Here is a 20,252-nt window from a genome sequence, read left to right as displayed (position 1 = left end):
CTCTATGTCCATCCACCTCACTACAAATAACTCAGTTTCATTTCTTTTTATGGCAGAGTAATATACCATTGTATATATGTGCCACATCTTCTTTATCAATTCATCTGTCGATGGACACTAAGGTTGCTTCCATGTCCTGGCTATTGTAAATAGAGCTGCAATGAACATTGTGGTACATGGCTCTTTTTGAATTATGGTTTTCTCAGCGTATATGCCCCATAGTGAGACTGCTGGGTCGTAGTTCTATTTTTAGTTTTTTAAGGAACTTCCATACTGTTCTCCATAGTGGCTGTATCAATTTACATTTCCACCAACAGTGCAAGAGGGTTCCCTTTTCTCCACACCCTCTCCAGCATTTATTGTTTGTGGATTTTTTGATGACGGCCATTCTAACAGGGGTGAGGTGATACCTCATTGTAGTTTTGGTTTGCATTTCTCTAATGATTAGTGATGTTGAGCATCCTTTCATGTGCTTCTTGACCATCTGTACGTCTTCTTTGGAGAAATGTCTATTTAAGTTTTCTGCCCATTTTTGGATTGGGTTGTTTGTTTTTTTGATATTGAGCTGCATGTGTTGCTTATAAACTTTGGAGATTAATCCTTTCTCAGTTACTTCATTTGCAAATATTTTCTCCCATTCTGAAGGTTGTCTTTTCGTCTTGTTTATGGTTTCCTTTGCTGTGCAAAAGATTTTAAGGTTCATTAGGCCCCATTTGTTTATTTTTGTTTTTATTTCCATTTCTCTAGGAGGTCGGTCAAAAAGGAACTTACTGTGATTTATGTCATAGAGTGTTCTGCCTATGTTTTCCTCTAAGAGTTTGATGGTGCCCGGCCTTACATTTAGGTCTTTAATCCATTTTGAGTTTATTTTTGTGTGTAGTGTTAGGGAGTGTTCTAATTTCATTCTTTTACATGGAGCTGTCCAGTTTTCCCAGCACCACTTATTGAAGAGGCTGCCTTTTCTCCATTGTATATTCTTGCCTCCTTTATCAAAAATAAGGTAACCATATGTGTGTGGGTTTACCTCTGGGCTTTCTATCCTGTTCCATTGATCTATACTTCTGATTTTGTGCCAGTACCATACTGTCTTGATTACTGTAGCTTAGTAGTGTAGTCTGAAGTCAGGGAGGCTGATTCCTCCAGCTCCATTTTTCTTTCTCAAGATTGTATTGGCTGGAGGAGCTTCAAGATGGCAGAAGATTAAGACACAGAGATCACCTTCCTCCCCACAAATACATCAGAAATACATCTACATGTGGAACAACTCCTACAGAATACCTACTGAACGCTGGCAGAAGACTTCAGACCTCCCAAAAGGCAAGAAACTCCCCACGTACCTAGGTAGGGTAAAAGAAAAAAGAAAAAACAGAGACAAAAGAATAGGGACGGGACCTGCACCAGTGGGAGGGAGCTGTGGAAGAGGAAAGGTTTCCACACACTAGAAAGCCCCTTCGCAGGCAGAGACTGCGGGTGGTGGTGGGGGGAAGCTTTGGAGCCATGGAGGAGAACGCAGCAACAGGGGTACAGAAGGTAAAGCAGAGAGATTCCTGCACAGAGGATTGGTGCCGACCAGCACTCACCAGCCCCAGAGGCTTGTCTGCTCACCTGCTGGGACAGGTGGGGGATGGGAGCTGAGGTTCGGGCTTCGGTCGGATCCCAGAGAGAGGAATGGGGTCGGCTGCATGAACATAGTCTGAAGGGACTAGTGCACCACAGCTAGCCAGGAAGGATTCCAGGACAAAGTCTGGAGCTGCCGATGAGACAAGAGACTTTTTCTTGCCTCTTTGTTTCCTGGTACGTGAGGAGAGGGGATTAAGAGCACCGCTTAAAGGAGCTCCAGAGACAAGCGCGAGCTGCTGCCATCAGCGCGGAACCCAGAGATGGGCATGAGATGCTAAGGCTGCTGCTGCAGCCACCAAGCTGCCTGTGTTCAGGCACAGGTCACTATCCACACCTCTGCTCCCTGGAGCCTGTGCAGCCTGCCACTGCCAGGGTCCCGAGATCCAGGGACAACTTCCCTGGGAGAACGCATGGCGCGCCCCAGGCAGGTGCAAAGTCATGCTGGCCTCTGCCGCCGCAGGCTCGCCCTGCACTCCCCACCCCTCCCTCCCCCGGGCCTGAGGGAGCCAGAGCCCCCAAAGCGGCTGCTCCTTTAACCCTGTTCTCTCTGAGCAAAGACTAGAAGCCCTCAGGCAACCTACATACAGAGGCGGGTCCAAATCCAAAGCTGAACCCCGGGAGCTGTGCTAACAAAGAAGAGAAAGGGAAATTTCTCCAGGCAGCCTCAGGAGCAGCGGATTAAATCTCCACAATCAACTGGATGTCCAGTGCATCTGTGGAATACCTGAATAGACAATGAATCAGCCCAAATTGAAGAGGTGGATTTTGGGAGCAATGATATATATATATTTTTTCCCTTTTTCCCTTTTTGTGAATATGTATGTGTTTGCTTCAGTGTGTGATTTTGTCTGTATAGCTTTGCTTTTACCATTTGTTCTAGGGTTCTGTCTGTCCATTGTTTTTTTTTTTTTTTTACTTAAAAATTTTTTTCTTAATAATTATCTTTCATTTTTTATTTTAATAGCTTTATTTTATTTTATTTTACTTTATTTTATTTTATCTTCTTCTTTCTTTCTTTTTTTTTCTCCCTTTTATTCTGAGCCATGTGGAGGACAGGCTTTCGGTGCTCCAGCCAGGTGTCAGGGCTGTGCCACTGAAGTGGGAGAGCCAAGTTCAGGACACTGGTCCACAAGAGACCTCCCAGCTCCACATAATATCAAATGGTGAAAATCACCCAGAGATCTCCATCTCAATGCCAGGACCCAGAACCACTCAACAACCAGCAAGCTACAGTGTTGGACACCCTATGCCAAACAACTAGCAAGACAGGAACACAACCCCAACCATTATCAGAGAGGCTGCCTAAAATCATAATAAGGCCACAGACACCCCAAAACACATCACCAGACGTGGACCTGCCCATCAGAAAGACAAGATCCAGCCTCATCCACCAGAACACAGGCACTAGTCCCCTCCACCAGGAAGCCTACACAGCCCACTGAACCAACCTTAACCACTGGGGACAGACACCAAAAACAACGGGAACTACGAACCTGCAGCCTGAGAAAAGGGGACCACAAACACAGTAAGTTAAGCAAAATGAGAAGAGAGAGAAACACACAGCAGATGAAGGAGCAAGGTAAAAACCCACCAAACCTAACAAATGAAGAGGAAATAGGCAGTTTACCTGAAAAAGAATTCAGAATAATGATAGTAAAGGTGATCCATAATCTTGGAAATAGAATGGAGAAAATACAAGAAACGTTTAACAAGGACCTAGAAGAACTAAAGAGCAAACAAACAGTGATGAACAACACAGTAAATGAAATTTAACATTCTCTAGAAGGGATCAATAGCAGAATAAATGAGGCAGAAGAACGGATAAGTGACCTGGAAGATAAAATAGTGGAAATAGCTACTGCAGAGCAGTACAAAGAAAAAAGAATGAAAAGAATTGAGTACAGTCTCAGAGACCTCTGGGACAACATTAAACACACCAACATTCGAATTATAGGGGTTCCAGAAGAAGAAGAGGAAAAGAAAGGGACTGAGAAAATATTTGAAGAGATTATAGTTGAAAACTTCCCTAATATGGGAAAGGAAATAGTTAATCAAGTCCAGGAAACACAGAGATTCCCATAGAGGATAAATCCAAGGAGAAACATGCCAAGACACATGTTAATCAAACTATCAAAAATTAAATACAGAGAACAAATATTAAAAGCAGCAAGGGAAAAACAACAAACAACACATAAGGGAATCCCCATAAGGTTAACAGTTGATCTTTCAGCAGAAACTCTGCAAGCCAGAAGGGAGTGGCAGGACAGATTTAAACTGATGAAGGAGAACAACTTACAACCAAGAATATTCTATGCAGCAAGGATCTCATTCAGATTTGAGGGAGAAATTAAAACCTTTACAGACAAGCAAAAGATAAGAGAAGTCAGCACCACCAAACCAGGAACTTCTCTAGGCAGGAAACACAAGAGAAGGAAAAGACCTACAATAATAAACCCAAAACAATTAAGAAAATCTTAATAGGGACATACATATCGATAATTACCTTAAATGTAAATGGATTACATGCTCCAACCAAAAGACATACATTGGCTGAATGGATACAAAAAGAAGACCCGTATATATGCTGTCTACAAGAGACCCACTTCAGACCTAGGGACACATACAGACTGAAAGTGAAGGGATGGAAGAAGATATTCCATGCAAATGGAAATCAAAAGAAAGCTGGAGTAGCAATTCTCATATCAGACAAAATAGACTTTAAAACAAAGACTATTACAAGAGTCAAAAAAGGACACTACATAATGATCAAGGAATCAATCCAAGAAGATATAACAATTGTAAATATTTATGCACCTAACATAGGAGCACCTCAATATATAAGGCGAAAGCTAACAGCCATAAAAGAGGAAATCGACAGTAACACAATCATAGTACGGGACTTTAACACCCCACTTTCACCAATGGACAGATCATCCAAAATGAAAATAAATAAGGAAACACAAGCTTTCAATGATACATTAAACAAGATGGACTTAATTAAAATTTATAGGACATTGCATCCAAAAACAACAGAATACACATTCTTCTTAAGTACTCATGGGACATTCTCCAGGATAGATCATATCTTGGGTCACAAATCAAGCCTTGGTAAATTTAAGAAAATTGAAATCATATCAAGCATCTTTTCCAACCACAATGCTATGAGATTAGATATCAGTGATAGGAAAAAATCTATAAGAAATACAAACACATGGAGGCTAAACAACACACTACTTAATAACCAACAGATCACTGAAGAAATCAAAGAGGAAATCAAAAAATACCGAAAAACAAATGACAATGAAAACACGACAACCTAAAACCTATGGGATGTAGCAAAAGCAGTTCTAAGAGGGAAGTTTATAGCAATACAATCCTACCTCAAGAAACAAGAAACATCTCAAATAAACAACCTAACCATACACCTGAAGCAAATAGAGAAAGAAGAACAAAAAACCCCCAAAGTTAGCAGAAGGAAAGAAATCATAAAGATGAGATCAGAAATAAATGAAAAAGAAATGAAGGAAATGATAGCAAAGATCAATAAAACTAAAAGCTGGTTCTTTGAGAAGATTAGCAAAATTGATAAACCATTAGCCAGACTTATCAAGAAAAAAAGGCAGAAGACAAAAATCAATAGATTTAGAAATGAAAAAGGAGAAGTAACAAATGCCATTGCAGAAATACAAAGGATCATGAGAGATTACTACAAGGAACTATATGCCAATAAAATGGACAACCTGGAAGAAATGGACAAACTGTTAGAAATGCACAAACCATCCAAGACTGAACCAGGAAGAAATAGAAAATATGAACAGACCAATCACAAGCACTGAAATTGAAACTGTGACTTAAAATCTTCTGACAAACAAAAGCCCAGGACCAGATGGCTTCACAGGCGAATTCTATCAAACATTTAAAGAAGAGCTAACACCTATCCTTCTCAAACTCTTCCAAAATATAGCAGAGTGAGGAACACTCCTAAACTCATTCTACGAGGCCACCATCACCCTGATACCAAAATCAGACAAAGATGTCACAAAGAAAGAAAACTACAGGCCAATATCACTGATGAACATGGATGCAAAAGTCCTCAACAAAATACTAGCAAACAGAATCCAACAGCACATTAAAAGGATCATACACTATGATCAAGTGGGGTTTACCCCAGGAATGCAAGGATTCTTCAATATATGCAAATCAATCAATGTGATACACCATATTAACAAATTGAAGGATAAAAATCATATGATCATCTTAATAGATGCAGAGAAAGCTTTTGACAAAATCCAACACATGTTTATGATAATAACCCTCCAGAAAGTAGGCAGGAGGGAACTTTCCTCAACATAATAAAGGCTATATATGACAAACCCACAGCCAACATCATCCTCAATGGTGAAAAACTGAAAGCATTTCCACTAAGATCAGGAAGAAGACAATGATGCCCACTCTCACCACTATTATTCAACATAGATTTGGAAGTTTTAGCCACAGCAATCAGAGAAGAAAAAGAAATAAAAGGAATCCAAATTGTAAAAGAAGAAGTAAAGCTGTCACTGTTTGCAGATGACATGATACTATACATAGAGAATCCTAAAGATGCTACCAGAAAACTACTAGAGCTAATCAATGAATTCGGTAAAAAAGCAGGATACAAAATTAATGCACAAAAATCTCTTGCATTCCTACACACTAATGATGAAAAATCTGAAAGTGAAATTCAGAAAACACTCCCGTTTACCATTGCAACAAAAAGAATAAAATATCTAGGAATAAACCTACCTAAGGAGACAAAAGACCTGTATGCAGAAAATTATAAGACACTGATGAAAGAAATTAAAGATGATACAACTAGATAGAGAGATATATCACGTTCTTGGATGGGAAGAATCAACTTTGTGAAAATGGCTCTACTACCCAACGCAATCTACTGATTCAATGCAATCCCTATCAAACTACCACTGGCATTTTTCACAGAACTAGAACAAAAAGTTTCACAATTTGTATGGAAACACAAAAGACCCTGAATAGCCAAAGCAATCTTGAGAAAGAAAAACGGAGCTGCAGGAATCAGGCTCCCTGACTTCAGACTATACTACAAAGCTACAGTAATCAAGACAGTATGGTACTGGCACAAAAACAGAAATATAGATCAATGGAACAGGATAGAAAGCCCAGAGATAAACCCACGCACATATGGTTACCTTATCTTTAATAAAGGAGTCAAAAATATACAGTGGAGAAAAGACAGCCTCTTCAATTAGTGGTGCTGGGAAAACTGGCCAGCTCCATGTAAAAGAATGAAATTAGCACACTCCCTAACACCATACACAAAAATAAACTCAAAATGGATTAAAGACCTAAATGTAAGGCCAGACACCATCAAGCTCTTAGAGGAAAACATAGGCAGAACACTCTATGACATAAATCACAGCAAGATCCTTTTTGACCCACTTCCTAGAGAAATGGAAATAAAAACAAAAATAAACAAATGGGGCCTAATGAAACTTAAAATCTTTTGCATAGCAAAGGAAACCATAAACAAGACGAAAAGACAACCCCCAGAATGGGAGAAAATATTTGCAAATGAAGCAACTAACAAAGGGTTAATCTCCAAAATTTACAAGCACCTCAATATCAAAAAAACCCCCAAACAACCTAATCCAAAAATGGGCAGAAGACTTAAATAGATATTTCTCCAAAGAAGATATACAGATTGCCAACAGACACATGAAAGAATGTTCAACATCATTAATCATTAGAGAAATGCAAATCAAAACTACAATGAGATATCATCTCACACCGGTCAGAATGGCCATCATCAAAAAATCTACAAACAATAAATGCTGGAGAGGGTGTGGAGAAAAGGGAACCCTCTTGCACTGTTTGTGGGAATGTAAATTGATACAGCCACTATGGAGAACAGTATGCAGGTTCCTTAAAAAGCTAAAAATAGAACTACCATACAACCCAGCAATCCCACTACTGAGCATATACCCTGAGAAAACCATAATTCAAAGAGAGTCATGTAGCAAAATGTTCATTGCAGCTCTATTTACAATAACCAGGACATGGAAGCAACCTAAGTGTCCATCAAGAGATGAATGGATAAAGAAGATGTGGCATATATATAGAATGGAATATTACTCAGCCATAAAAAAGTATGAAACTTGGTTATGTGTAGTGAGGTGGATGGACCTAGAGACTGTCATACAGAGTGAAGTAAGTCAGAAAGAGTAAAACAAATACTGTATGCTAACACATATATATGGAATCTAAAACAAAAACAAAAACAAAAAGTGGTCATGAAGAACCTAAGGGCAAAACGGGAATAAAGATGCAGACCTCCTAGAGAACGGACTTGTGGATACGGGGGGTGGGACGGGTAAGTTGGGACAAAGTGAGAGAGTGGCATGGACATATATACATTACCAAATGTAAAATAGATAGCTAGTGTGAAGCAGCTGCATAGCACAGGGAGATCAGCTTGGTGCTTTGTTACCACCTAGAGGTGTGGGAGAGAGAGGGTGGGAGAGAGGGAGACGCAAGAGGGAAGAGATATGGGGACATAAGTATATGTATAAGTGATTCAATTTGTTATAAAGCAGAAACTAACACTACATTGTAAAGCAATTATACTCCAATAAAAATGTTAAAAGTAAATAAATTTTAAAAATGTTTTAAAAAATTGTATTGGCTATTTGGGATCTTTTGTGCTTCCATACAAAGTGTGAAATTTTTTGTTCTAGTTCTGTGAAATATGCCACTGGTAGTTTGATAGGGATTACATTGAATCTGTAGATTGCTTTGGGTAGTATAATCATTTGCACATGCTGATTCTTCCAGTCCAAGAACATGGTATATCTCTCCATCTATTTGTATAGTCTTTAATTTCTTTCACCAGTGTCTTATAGTTTTCTGCATACAGGTCTTTTGTCTCTTTGGTAGGTTTATTCCTAGGTATTTTATTCTTTTTGTTGCTGTGGTAAATGGGAGTGTTTCCCTAATTTCTCTTTCAGATTTTTCATCTTTAGTGTTTAAGAATGAGAGAGATCTCTGTGCATTTTGTATCATGCTACTTTACCAAATTCATTGATTAGCTCTAGTAGTTTTCTGGTAGAGTCTTTAGGATTCTCTATGTATAGTATCATGTCATCTGCAAACAGTGACAGCTTTACTTCTTCTTTTCTAATTTGGATTCCTTTTATTTCTTTTTCTTCTCTGACTGCCGTGGCTAAAAGTTCCAAAACTATGTTGAATAATAGTGGTGAGAGTGAACCTTGTCTTGTTCCTGATCTTAGAGGAAATGTTTTCAGTTTTTCACCATTGAGAACGATGTTTGCTGTGGGTTTGTCATATATGGCCTTTATTACGTGGAGGTAAGTTCCCTCTATGCCTACTTTCTGGAGGGTTTTTATCATAAATGTGTGTTGAATTTTGTCGAAAGCTTTCTCTGCATCTATTAAGATGATCATATGATTTTTCTCCTTCAATTTGTTAATACGGTTTATCACATGGATTGATTTGTGTATATTGAAGAATTGTTGCATTCCTGGGATAAACCCCACTTGATCATGGTGTATGATCCTTTTAATGTGCTGTTGGATTCTGTTTGCTAGTATTTTGTTGAGGACTTTTGCATCCATGTTCATCAGTGATATTGGCCTGTAGTTTTCTTTCTTTGTGACATCTTTCTCTGATTTTGGTATCAGGGTGATTGTGGCCTTGTAGAATGAGTTTGGGAGCATTCCTCTCTCTGTTATATTTTGGAAGAGTTTGAGAAAGGTAGGTGTTAGCTGTTCTCTAAATGTTTGATAGAATTCGCCTGTGAAGCCATCTGGTCCCTGGCTTTTGTTTTTCAGAAGACTTTTAATCACAGTCTCAATTTCAGTGCTGTGATTGGTCTGTTTATATTTTCTATTTCTTCCTGATTCAGCCTCGGAAGGTTGTGCTCTTCTAAGAAGTGTCCATTTCTTCCAGGTTGTCCATTTTATTGGCATATAGTTGCTTGTAGTAATCTCTCATGATCATTTGTATTTCTGCAGTGTTAGTTGTTATTTCTCCTTTTTCATTTCTAAATCTATGGATTTGAGTCTTCTCTTTTTTTTTTCGTGATGAGTCCAGCTAATGGTTTATCAATTTTTTTTATCTTCTCAAAGAACAAGCTTTTAGTTTTATTAATCTTTGCTCTTGTTTCCTTCATTTCTTCTTCCTTTATTTCTGATCTGATCTTTATGATTTCTTTCCTTCTGCTAACTTTGGGGTTTTTTTTGGTTATTCTTTCTCTAATTGCTTTAGGTATAAGGCCAAGTTGTTTATTTGAGATGTTTCTTGTTTCTTGAGGTAGGATTGTATAGCTATAAACTTCCCTCTTAGAACTGCTTTTGCTGCATCCCATAGGTTTTGGATTGTCGTGTTTTCATTGTCATTTGTCTCTAGGTATTTTTTTATTTCTTCAGTGATCTCTTCGTTATTAAGTAGTGTATTGTGTAGCCTCCATGTGTTTGTATTTTTTACAGATCTTTTCCTGTAATTGATATCTAATCTCATAACGTTGTGATCGGAAAAGATACTTGATACGATTTCAATTTTCTTAAATTTACCAAGGCTTGATTTGTAACCCAAGATATGATCTATCTTGGAGAATGTTCCATGACACTTGAGAAAAATGTGTATTCTGTTGTTTTTGGGTGGAATGTCCTATAAATATCAATTAAGTCCATCTTGTTTAATGTATCATTTAAAGCTTGTGTTTCCTTATTTATTTTCATTTTGGATGATCTGTCCATTGGTGAAAGTGGGGTGTTAACGTTCCCTACCAAGATTGTTTTACTGTCGATTTCCCCTTTTATGGCTGTTAGGATTTGCCTTATGTATTGAAGTCCTCCTATGTTGGGTTCATAAATATTTACAATTGTTATATCTTCTTGGATTGATCCCTTAATCATTATGTAGTGTCCTTCTTATTCATTATGTAGTGTCCTTCTTTGTCTCTTGTAATAGTCTTTAATATCTGAAATGAGAATTGTTATGTCAGCTTTCTTTTGTTTTCCATTTGCATGGACTATCTTTTTCCATCCCCTCACTTTCAGTCTGTATGTGTCTCTAGGTGTGAAGTGGGCCTCTTGTAGACAGCATATATACGGGTCTTGTTTTTGTATCCATTCAGCCATTCTATATCTTTTGGTTGGAGCATTTAATCTATTTACATTTAAGGTAGTTATTGATATGTATGTTCCTATTACCATTTTCTTAATTTTGGGGGTTTGTTATTGTAGGTCTTTTCCTTCTCTTGTATTTCCTGCCTAGAGAAGTTCCTTTAGCCTTTGTTGTAAAGCTGGTTTGGTGGTGCTGAATTGTCTTATATTTTGCTTGTCTGTAAAGGTTTTAATTTATCCATTGAATCTGAATGAGATCCTTGCTGGGTAGAGTAATCTTGGTTGTAGTTTTTTCCCTTTCATCACTTTAAATATGTCCTGCCACCCCCTTCTGGCTTGCAGATTTTCTGCTGAAAGATCAGCTGTTAATCTTATGGGGATTTGCTTGTATTTTATTTGTTGTTTTTCCTTTGCTGCTTTTAATATATTTTCTTTGTATTTAGTTTTTGATAGTTTGATTAATATGTGTCTTGGGATGTTCCTCCTTACATTTATCCTGTATGGGACTCTCTGTGCTTCCTGGACTTGATTGACTATTTCCTTTCTCATATTACGGAATTTTTCAACTATAATCTTTCAAATATTTTCTCAGTTCCTTTCTTTTTCTCTTCTTCTTCTGGCACCCCTGTAATTCGAATGTTGGTGCATTTAATATTGTCCCAGAGGTCTCTGAGACTGTCCTCAATTCTTTTCATTCATTTTTCTTTATTCTGCTCTGCAGTAGTTACTTCCACTATTTTATCTTCCAGGTCACTTATCCTTTCTTCTGCCTCAGTTATTCTGCTATTGATTCTTTCTGGAGAATTCTTAATTTCATCTACTGTGTTGTTCATAATTGTTTGTTTGCTCTTTAGTTCTTCTAGGTCCTTGTTAAATGTTTCTTGTATTTTCTCCATTCTCTTTCCAAGTTTTTGGATCATCTTTACTATCATTACTCTGAATTCTTTTTCAGGTAAACTGCTTATTTCCTCTTCATTTGTTTGGTCTGGTGGGTTTTTACCCTGCTCCTTCATCTGCTGTGTGTTTCTCTGTCTTCTCATTTTGCTTAACTTACTATGTTTGGGGTCTCCTTTTCGTAGGCTGCAGGTTCATAGGTTCCATTGTTTTTGGTGTCTGCCCCCAGTGGTTAAGGTTGTTTCAGTGGGTTGTGTAGGCTTCCTGATGGAGGGGACTGGTGCCTGTATTCTGGTGGATGAGGCTGGATCTTGTCTTTCTGGTGGGCAGGACTGCATCCAGTGGTGTGTTTTGGGGTGTCTGTCACCTTATTATGATTTTAGGGAGCCTCTCTGCTAATGGGTGGGGTTGTGTTCCTGTCTTGCTAGTTGTTTGGCATAGGGTGTCCAGCATTGTAGATTGCTGGTCGTTGAGTGCAGCTTGGTCTTAGCATTGAGATGGAGATCTATGGGAGAGCTTTCGCTGTTTGGCATTATGTGGAGCCAGGAGGTCTCTGGTAGACCAATGTCCTGAACTCGGCTCTCCCATCTCAGGGGCACTGGTCTGACACCCGGTTGGAGCACCAAGACCCTTTTGGGAAGTCTTAGGTCTTCTGCCAGCGTTCAGTATGTGTTCTGTAGGAGTTGTTCCACATGTAGATGTATTTCTGATGTATTTGTTGGGAGGAAGTTGATTTCCACATCTTACTCCTAGAACGTCTTGAAGGTCTCCCACAAGGGTCTCATTGTTGAGATCGCTTTTGAAACCCAATAGATTATTCCTGTTTTCCCTGCCAAACTTCTGAACAAACTGAAATGCAAACAAACAAACAAAAAGGAGCAAGAATAAAAATATTACCTTGAGTATTGTTAAAAGCTAAATTGGAGGAAGTGGCTTAGTGGGAGAGCCACTAGGCTGAAAACTAGATCCCAGGACTTGACAAAATTACCTGTCCAGGCAGAGTGATGCTAAACCAAGGTTTTCTAGAGCAACACAGTCCATGTTCTTTATTCAGGAAAGTACCTTTCAAGAAAAATAAGGGTAGGAATGAACAGAAGATGGCCAGTTTATTCTTCCCACGTTTTTAATATCAGGTACATCACACCACATACCTTAAGAAAAGGAAGGGGTGAGTAAAGTGGCACAGTGCTATGGGTGTCAGAAAAAAGAAAAGAACAGAAACTGAAGCAGAAGATAAAAGGGCTCCAGGCTGGGCCTTTACAACTGGTCTCTTTTTTACATTTCTTGGGGCAAGAAAAGGATGGGCTTCAGGCCAGACACTTACAACTAGCCTCCTGTTTGAATTTCTTGAGACAGGAGATAGGTGGGCTCCAGGTTAGAGATTTACAACCAGCTTACTGTTTGCACTTTGAGATGGAAACAATGACAGGTACAGGTTAGATAGCCAGGCTTTGTCTCCTGAATACACTTGAAGATAACAGTCACGGCAGGAACAGAGAGGGGCTAAACCCTGATTGAGTAAAAGATCAAGAGGTCATATATTTTCCATCTTTGGGGCAAGGAAGATATTGCTCATGTGCAGAAAGTCTTCTTGGGGGTCAAGAAGGAGGGGGCACCACCCCAGAATAGGTGATGCCCAGGCTCCCCATAGACCTCTAGGCTGGAATCCATCTTGGAAAAAAGTTGCACACACATGTTGGGGAGGGTACTAGGGCAGGTCAGGTGTGGAAAAAGAAACCAGATAATTTGTCAAAGGTAAAAAAAAGACCCAGAAGAACTTCCCTATATGAATGATTTAACCCCCTCTTTACTGTGCTCCTCCTCATTAGTGGGGACACCCACACCCTTTCTCTCCAGGTGTGCTTCTGTCTTAACTACACAAAGTGTTTCTCTGTGTGCTCTCCCACTTGTTGTGCTGTGCCTCTAATAATAAACTTTGCACCTGATTTTACAGTTTTTGCCTCTGTGAAACATTCTTGATTTCAAACATAGGCAAGATCCAGGAAAAATTTGCTTCTAGCCGCTAACCCTTGCTGGTCTAGTGGCTAGGATACCTGGTTTTCATCCAGGCTACCCAGGTTCAATTCCTGGGCAGGGAGCTAAGATCTCACTTCAAGCCACCACTCACTGTTGCTGCCTCTCCGAGATCAAAACATCAGAAACTTTGCCTAACTCTTCCCTTGTTAATAAAATGAGGGACACCGTGTGATAGAAGAAATAAAATTGGCAAGAAGCTAGCAAAAATATTGAAATACTGGTTTAGATCTTTGCAAAAGCTACTTCTTTCAGTCAGGCTTGGTTCAGAATATAGTCTCCCTCCCATGGTGTAGTAAACACCATGAAACCAAAAGTTAAAAAAACCTGTGAGTCAATTAGTCTTTGTTCGCTTTTCAGTACACTCTGGGTCACAAAGGCCACAGCAGCCAGAGTTTAGACATGGATTAGTAAGGCTCAAATACAGAATCATCAAATAGGCATGCCATGGATATGGTAAAAATCTGAAGAACCTGGTTTCACTCTAGTGGAAACATCCAAGAACAGATGAAGAAAAATTGTCCCTAATCTCAGAAAATTTTCTCAACTGAAGATATGAGATTATCTCAAATCACTGGTCTGGGTACAGAGTTTGTAAAACAGGGATAAACAAATGAGAATTTAACAACAGCCCTTATTCAACTTTCATAAATACATTTATAAATATTTCTTTTATATAAGTCTCTGTGCCACTATTAGGAGTTTCATTCTTTCATTTATCTTGAATGCTTATTGAGACTCTCCTAAGTATCAGCCACTATAGTAGTTTTCAGGGGTAGTATGGGGGCCAAAATATTGGTCTGGCCCTCATGGCATTTATATTCTAGAAGCAAAGACTATTATCAAAAATTCACTTCAATAAATATATAATACAGAAATATTTTAGGTGCTAGGAAAGAAATTATAAGGAGCTGCTAGGGAGAATAATGTAGATTTGAGTTCAAAGAAGGCCTCTTTGAAGAAGTGATATTTGAAGAAGGATGAATAGAAGGATGATTAACTTGGTAAAAATAAGTCATTTTAATTGTAGCCATTTTAGTGGGTGTGTAGTGGTATCTCTGAGGTTTTAAATTACATTTTGATGAATAATGATCTTGAATATTTTTCACATGCTTTTGGGACATTCCTTTATCTTCTTTTATGAAATGTCTGTCCCCATTTTTTGCCCAATTTTATTGAGATGTTTGTCTTTTATTGAGTTGTAAGAGTTTTTAAATATTCTGGAACCAGGTCTTTTCTTTTTTAGATATATATTTTGTAAAAAAAAAAAAATTTTCTCCATCTGCTATGATCTGAATGTTTGTGTCCCCCAGAATTCATATGTTGAAATCCTACCCACCAAAGATGATGGTATTAGGAACTGGGGCCTTTGGGAGATGAATGGGATTAGTGCCTTATTAGGAAGGCACTTGAATGGAATTAGTGTCTTATTAGGAAGGCTCAAGAGAGATTCCCTAGCCCCTTCTACAACATGAGTACATGGTAAGAAGATGTCAACTATGAGCCAGGAAGAGGACCCTCACCAAAATATAACCATGCTGGTACCTTGATCTTGGACTTTCCAGCCTCCAGAACTGTGAGCAATAAATTTCTGTTTATAACCTGCCCAATCTGTGGTATTTTGCAATAGCAGCCTAAACAGATGAAAGAACTATCTGTGGCTTGCATTTTCATTTTCTAAATGGTATCTTTTGAAGAACTTAAGTTTTAATTTTAAAGGAGTGAAATTCATCATTTTTTTTCTTTTATGTCTTGTGTTTTTTGTATCCTAATAGATCTTTGCTTATCCCAGAGCTGAAACATTTTTCTCTGTATTATCTTCCAGAAGTTTATAGTTTTAGTTTTAACATTTAGGTCTATGATCCATTTTAAGATGATTTTTCTGTATGATGTGAAGTGTTGAGGTTTATTTTTTACCATATGTCTATCCAGTTGTTTGAGCACAATTTGTTAAAAATGCAATGCTTTCCCCACTAAGGTACATAAGATACTTTATTGAAAATCAATTGACAATATATATGTGGGTCTATCTCTGGGCTAATTAACCTGTTCTATGGATCTACAAGTCTGTCCTTACATCTTGACAACCCTAGCTTTAGAATAGGCCTTGAAATCAAGTAGTATAAGTCCTCCAAATTTATTATTCTTTTTCAAAATTATTTTAGCTATGAATTTCCATATAAATTTCACAATCAGCTTGTCAATCTCTATAAAAAACCTGCAGGTGTTTTGATTGGCATTGCATTGAATCTAAATCAAACTGGATAGCACTGGTATTTTAAGATACCAATTTACAAACCTCTTCATCTTTTTAGATATTCTTTTATTTCTCTCAGCAATGTTTTGTGGTTTTAAGTGTACTCATCTTGCACATATTTTGATAAACTTATCTCTAAACATTTCTGATCTTTTCATGGCATTGTAAAGGAAATTTTTAAATATAATTTTTAAATCTTTCAATGATAGTATAAAAATACAATTGAGTTTTCTAGTTTTGACATTGTACCCTGTATTATTGCTAAATATATTATTTCTATCAATAAGTACAGTTTTACTTCTTCAATTCCAAACTATGGTTTCTTTTTGTGTGTTTTTTTTTTTTTTTTTTTTTTTTGGTCTCATTCCACTAATTAAAAGCTCTGCTACAATGTTGAACAGAGTTGAAACAGAAATTGAACAGATTTGAAACAGACGTCCTTGTCTTTTTATCTCAGGGGGAAAATGTTTAGCTTTTCAACATTAAGTATGATGTTAGCTGTAGATTTATTATAAATGCATTTCACAGGTTGAGGAAATATTCAGGAAATATTCCTAGTTTGTTGAAGCTCTTCTACTCCTGGTATCATTAACAGGTATTAAAATTTGTCAAATTATTTTTCTGCATCTACTGAGAAAATTTTATGTTATCTTCTTTATTCTGTTTACATGGTAAACACCACTTAATTTTACTATATCAAACCAACTTTCCATGCTGGGGTAACCTCTCCTTGGTCATGATGTATTATCCATCTTGTATATTGCTGGATTTTGACTTGATAATATTTCACTAAGGAAAATTGGTCTATATTTTATTTATTTGAGTTTATTGGACTCATAAAATATATTGGAAAGTTCTCTCTCCACCTCTATTCTCTGAGTTTGTGTAAGATTGGTAATATTTCTTCCTTAAATTCACAGAATTCAAAAATGAAGCCATCTGGGCTTGAAATATTTTGTGAAAACATGTAAATTCACATTCTTAATAAATACAGATATATTCATATTTTATATTTATCCTTGAGCCTTATGCTAATTAGAATCATTCAAGAAAGTTTTCCTTAAAAAAAGTGTTTAATTTACTGATAAAATGCTTTTAATATTTCCTTATTATCTGTTAATGTCAGAAGGGTCTACAGTGATGTCCCCTCTTTTATTCTTCATCTTGACAATTTGTATCTTTTCTTTCTTTTTGTCTTGATCAGCCTACCTAGAGTTTTATTAATTTTATTGGTCTTTTCAGCAACAAAGTGTGTTTGGCTTTATTGAAATTTCTATATTGTTTTCCATTTAAATGATTTCTGGTTTTATCTTTATCAATTCCTTCATTTTATATACTTTGGGTTTAATTTGCACTCTTTTTTAGCTCCCTGAGGAAGAAAGTTAGATAATTGATTTTAGACATTTTCTAAAACTATGTATTTCCCTCCAGTTCTATTTTATCTGAATAGAACTAAAAGGTTTCTATGTGGTACTTTCATCAGTATTCAATTAAAAATATTTTCCAACTCTGCTTCTATTTCTTGTTTGACCTACTGGTTACTTAGAATTATGTTGTTTGATTTTCCAATACTTAGGTACTTTTCAGATTTCCTCTTCTTCTTCAGAAAGAGCAGAAACTAGGGTTCATCTATTTCTTCCTGGGCCTGGCAGGCTTGGAGCAGAATATAGACAAAGGCACTGGGGCATGTGGACCTGTTATGACCTGGAGTTCAGCTGCCTAAGTGGTAACTGAATGGGTGTGCCAGTGTGTGTAGGGATTGGAGTGATCCTCTCAGAACTGAGAGAACAGCATTTGGAGTGTGGAAGCCACACAAATGTTGGGCTTGGCACAGGTGCAAGAGAGGGGTTATGGAGTAGATGTGAGATGGGTGTGCTGGGGTGGGGTGACCCTTGGGGCAGAGCGTGTTGAAGCATGTTGGACTCTGGCTGTTGATTGAGAATCTGGGTGCCAAGGGCTGGGAGAACACAAAGGCCTGTGAGTCAGCAGGATCCATGAAGATGTGATTGCAGACAGGATCAGCCCTGGGGGAGACCAAAGAGTCCAAGGTCACTCCTACAGCAAGGCGATGAGGGGGCGGGTCTGGGACTCCCATTCAGGAATACATGGTCAGTTGCAGCCACTCCTGGATGTTCACCTGGATTTGCCCAGTGCCATATTTGTCAAGAGATTTGAAAATTTGAAGGTCCTGTCTGACCAGGCAGCTGATGAAATTGTCAAAATCTATGTTTCCTCCCTCATCTGAGTAGCGCTGGATGATCATGTTGTAGAGATGCTCATTCAGGTGCAATCCTGCTGCTTCAACGGCCCCTGGGAGTTCACTGTTGCCAATGGTCCCTGAATGGTCAATATCAAACTGTTTGTATATGACCTGCCACTTTTTGATGTTGTTCCACAAGTACTTGAATTCCTCGAAACCCAGCTTGCCAGTCATGTTACTATCCATCATGGCCACCATACTGCGACATGTGTCAATGCCAAAACCATCAGTCTTCAGATCAGAATGTCAGGTCAGGACTTTGTTGAGAATGTTCATGAGTTCTGTGGCTCTGACTTCCATGTCATCTCCAGCCGGCTGGGCAAAAAGCCTCCAGGACTGCTGGACCTCCTCAATCTCATTGGCGTTGACGTTGGAGTAATGAGTGTGAGGGGGTGGGGCCCTGGGTTGTACTGTGCAGCCATGTCACTAATGGCACTAATGACCCGGCCCAGGACGCACATGGCAGTTCCGTCAATACCACCACCACCACAGCCTCCAGCCCTGCTGAACAGGCCTTCAGGCACATTCCCGAGGCCTCTGCCCAGGCCCCCACCTCCCCTGCCACCTCAGCCACCCTTCAAGAACGAGTTAACCAGGAACACGGCTGTGACTCAAGATTCCACCTCGCTTACATGTCATCAGGTCCGCATGTCTGTGCAGCTGCCAGGCCTCCAACTGCCTCTGGCTCTGCAGGGCAAGGCAGATGACTCTCAGATATCTTTTTATTATTGATTTCTAATTTAATATCATTGAATCAGGGAGAATGCTTTGTTTAATTTCAAGTCTTATAAGTGCATAGAGATTCATTTCACACAGTAAGATATGGTCTACCTTGGTAAATATTTTATATACACTTGAAGAGAATGTGAACTCTGCCATTGTTAGCTATGGTATTCTGGTATTCTCTAAATGTCATTTAGGTCAAACTAGTTGATGTTGTTGTTCACATTTTTCCTGTTCTTACTCATTGTCTGTCCAGTTATTCTATCAATTGAGAAGTATTGAAATCTCCAACTATAACAGTGGATTTGTCTACTTCTTTCATTTCTTACAGTTTTAAAAATAAAATTTGAAGATCTTATATTAGACACTGTTAGCTCAGGTCTTTCAAAAGGCAGACATTGACACATCATAAGGTGTACAAAAAACCAGAAAACTACTAGAGCTCATCAATGAATTTGGTAAAGGTGAAGGATACAAAATTAATATACAGAAATATGCTGTAGTTCTATACACTAACAACTAAATGTCAGAAAGAGAAATTAAGGAAACAATCCCATTTACCACTGCATAAAAAAAAAAACCTAGAAATAAACCTACCTAAGGAGGAAAATGACCTGTACTCCAAAAACTATAAGACACTGATGAAAGATATTGAACATGACACAAAATATGGAACAATATACAGCGTTTTTGGATCAGAAGAATCAGTATTGTTAAAACCATACTACCCAAAGCAATCTGCAGATTCAATGCAATCCCTATCAAATTACCAATGGAATTTTTCATAGAATTAAAACAAATGATTTTAAAATTTGTATGGAAATACAAAAAAACCCAAATAGCCAAAACAACATTAAGAAAGAAAAACAGAGCTGGAGCAATCATGCTCCCTGACTTCAGACTATACTACAAAGCTACAGTCATCAAAACAGTATGGCACTGGCACAAAAACAGACATATAGATTAATGGAACAGGATAGAAAGCCCAAAAATATACCCACGCACCTCTGGTCAATTAATCTACAACAAAGGAGGCAAGAAAAGACAGTCTCTTCAATAAGTGGTGCTGGGGAAAAACTGGACAGCTATGTGTAAAATAATGAAATTAGAACATTCTCTAACACCACATGCAAAAATAAACTCAAAATGGATTAAAAACCTAAATGTAAGACCAGATACCATAAAACTCCTAGAGGAAAACATAGGCAGAACATGCTTTGACATAAATTGCAGCAATTTTGGGGGGATCTGTCTCCTAGAGCAGTCGTCCCCAACCTTTTTGGCATGAGGGACTGGTTTCGTG

At 38.2% G+C, this 20,252-nt stretch overlaps 1 pseudogene; it reads right to left on the bottom strand.

Moving 5' to 3' along the window:
- Positions 1-18,024: 18,024 nt before the first annotated feature.
- Positions 18,025-20,252, bottom strand: part of LOC133077647 (calpain small subunit 1-like) — a 186,671-nt pseudogene continuing 184,443 nt past the window's right edge.

This window comes from Eubalaena glacialis, chromosome 18 (genome assembly GCF_028564815.1).
Source record: "Eubalaena glacialis isolate mEubGla1 chromosome 18, mEubGla1.1.hap2.+ XY, whole genome shotgun sequence".
NCBI classification, from domain to species: Eukaryota; Metazoa; Chordata; class Mammalia; order Artiodactyla; family Balaenidae; genus Eubalaena; species Eubalaena glacialis.
The sequence above is the reverse complement of the archived record's forward strand: the minus strand, read 5'-3'. Positions and strand labels throughout refer to the sequence as shown.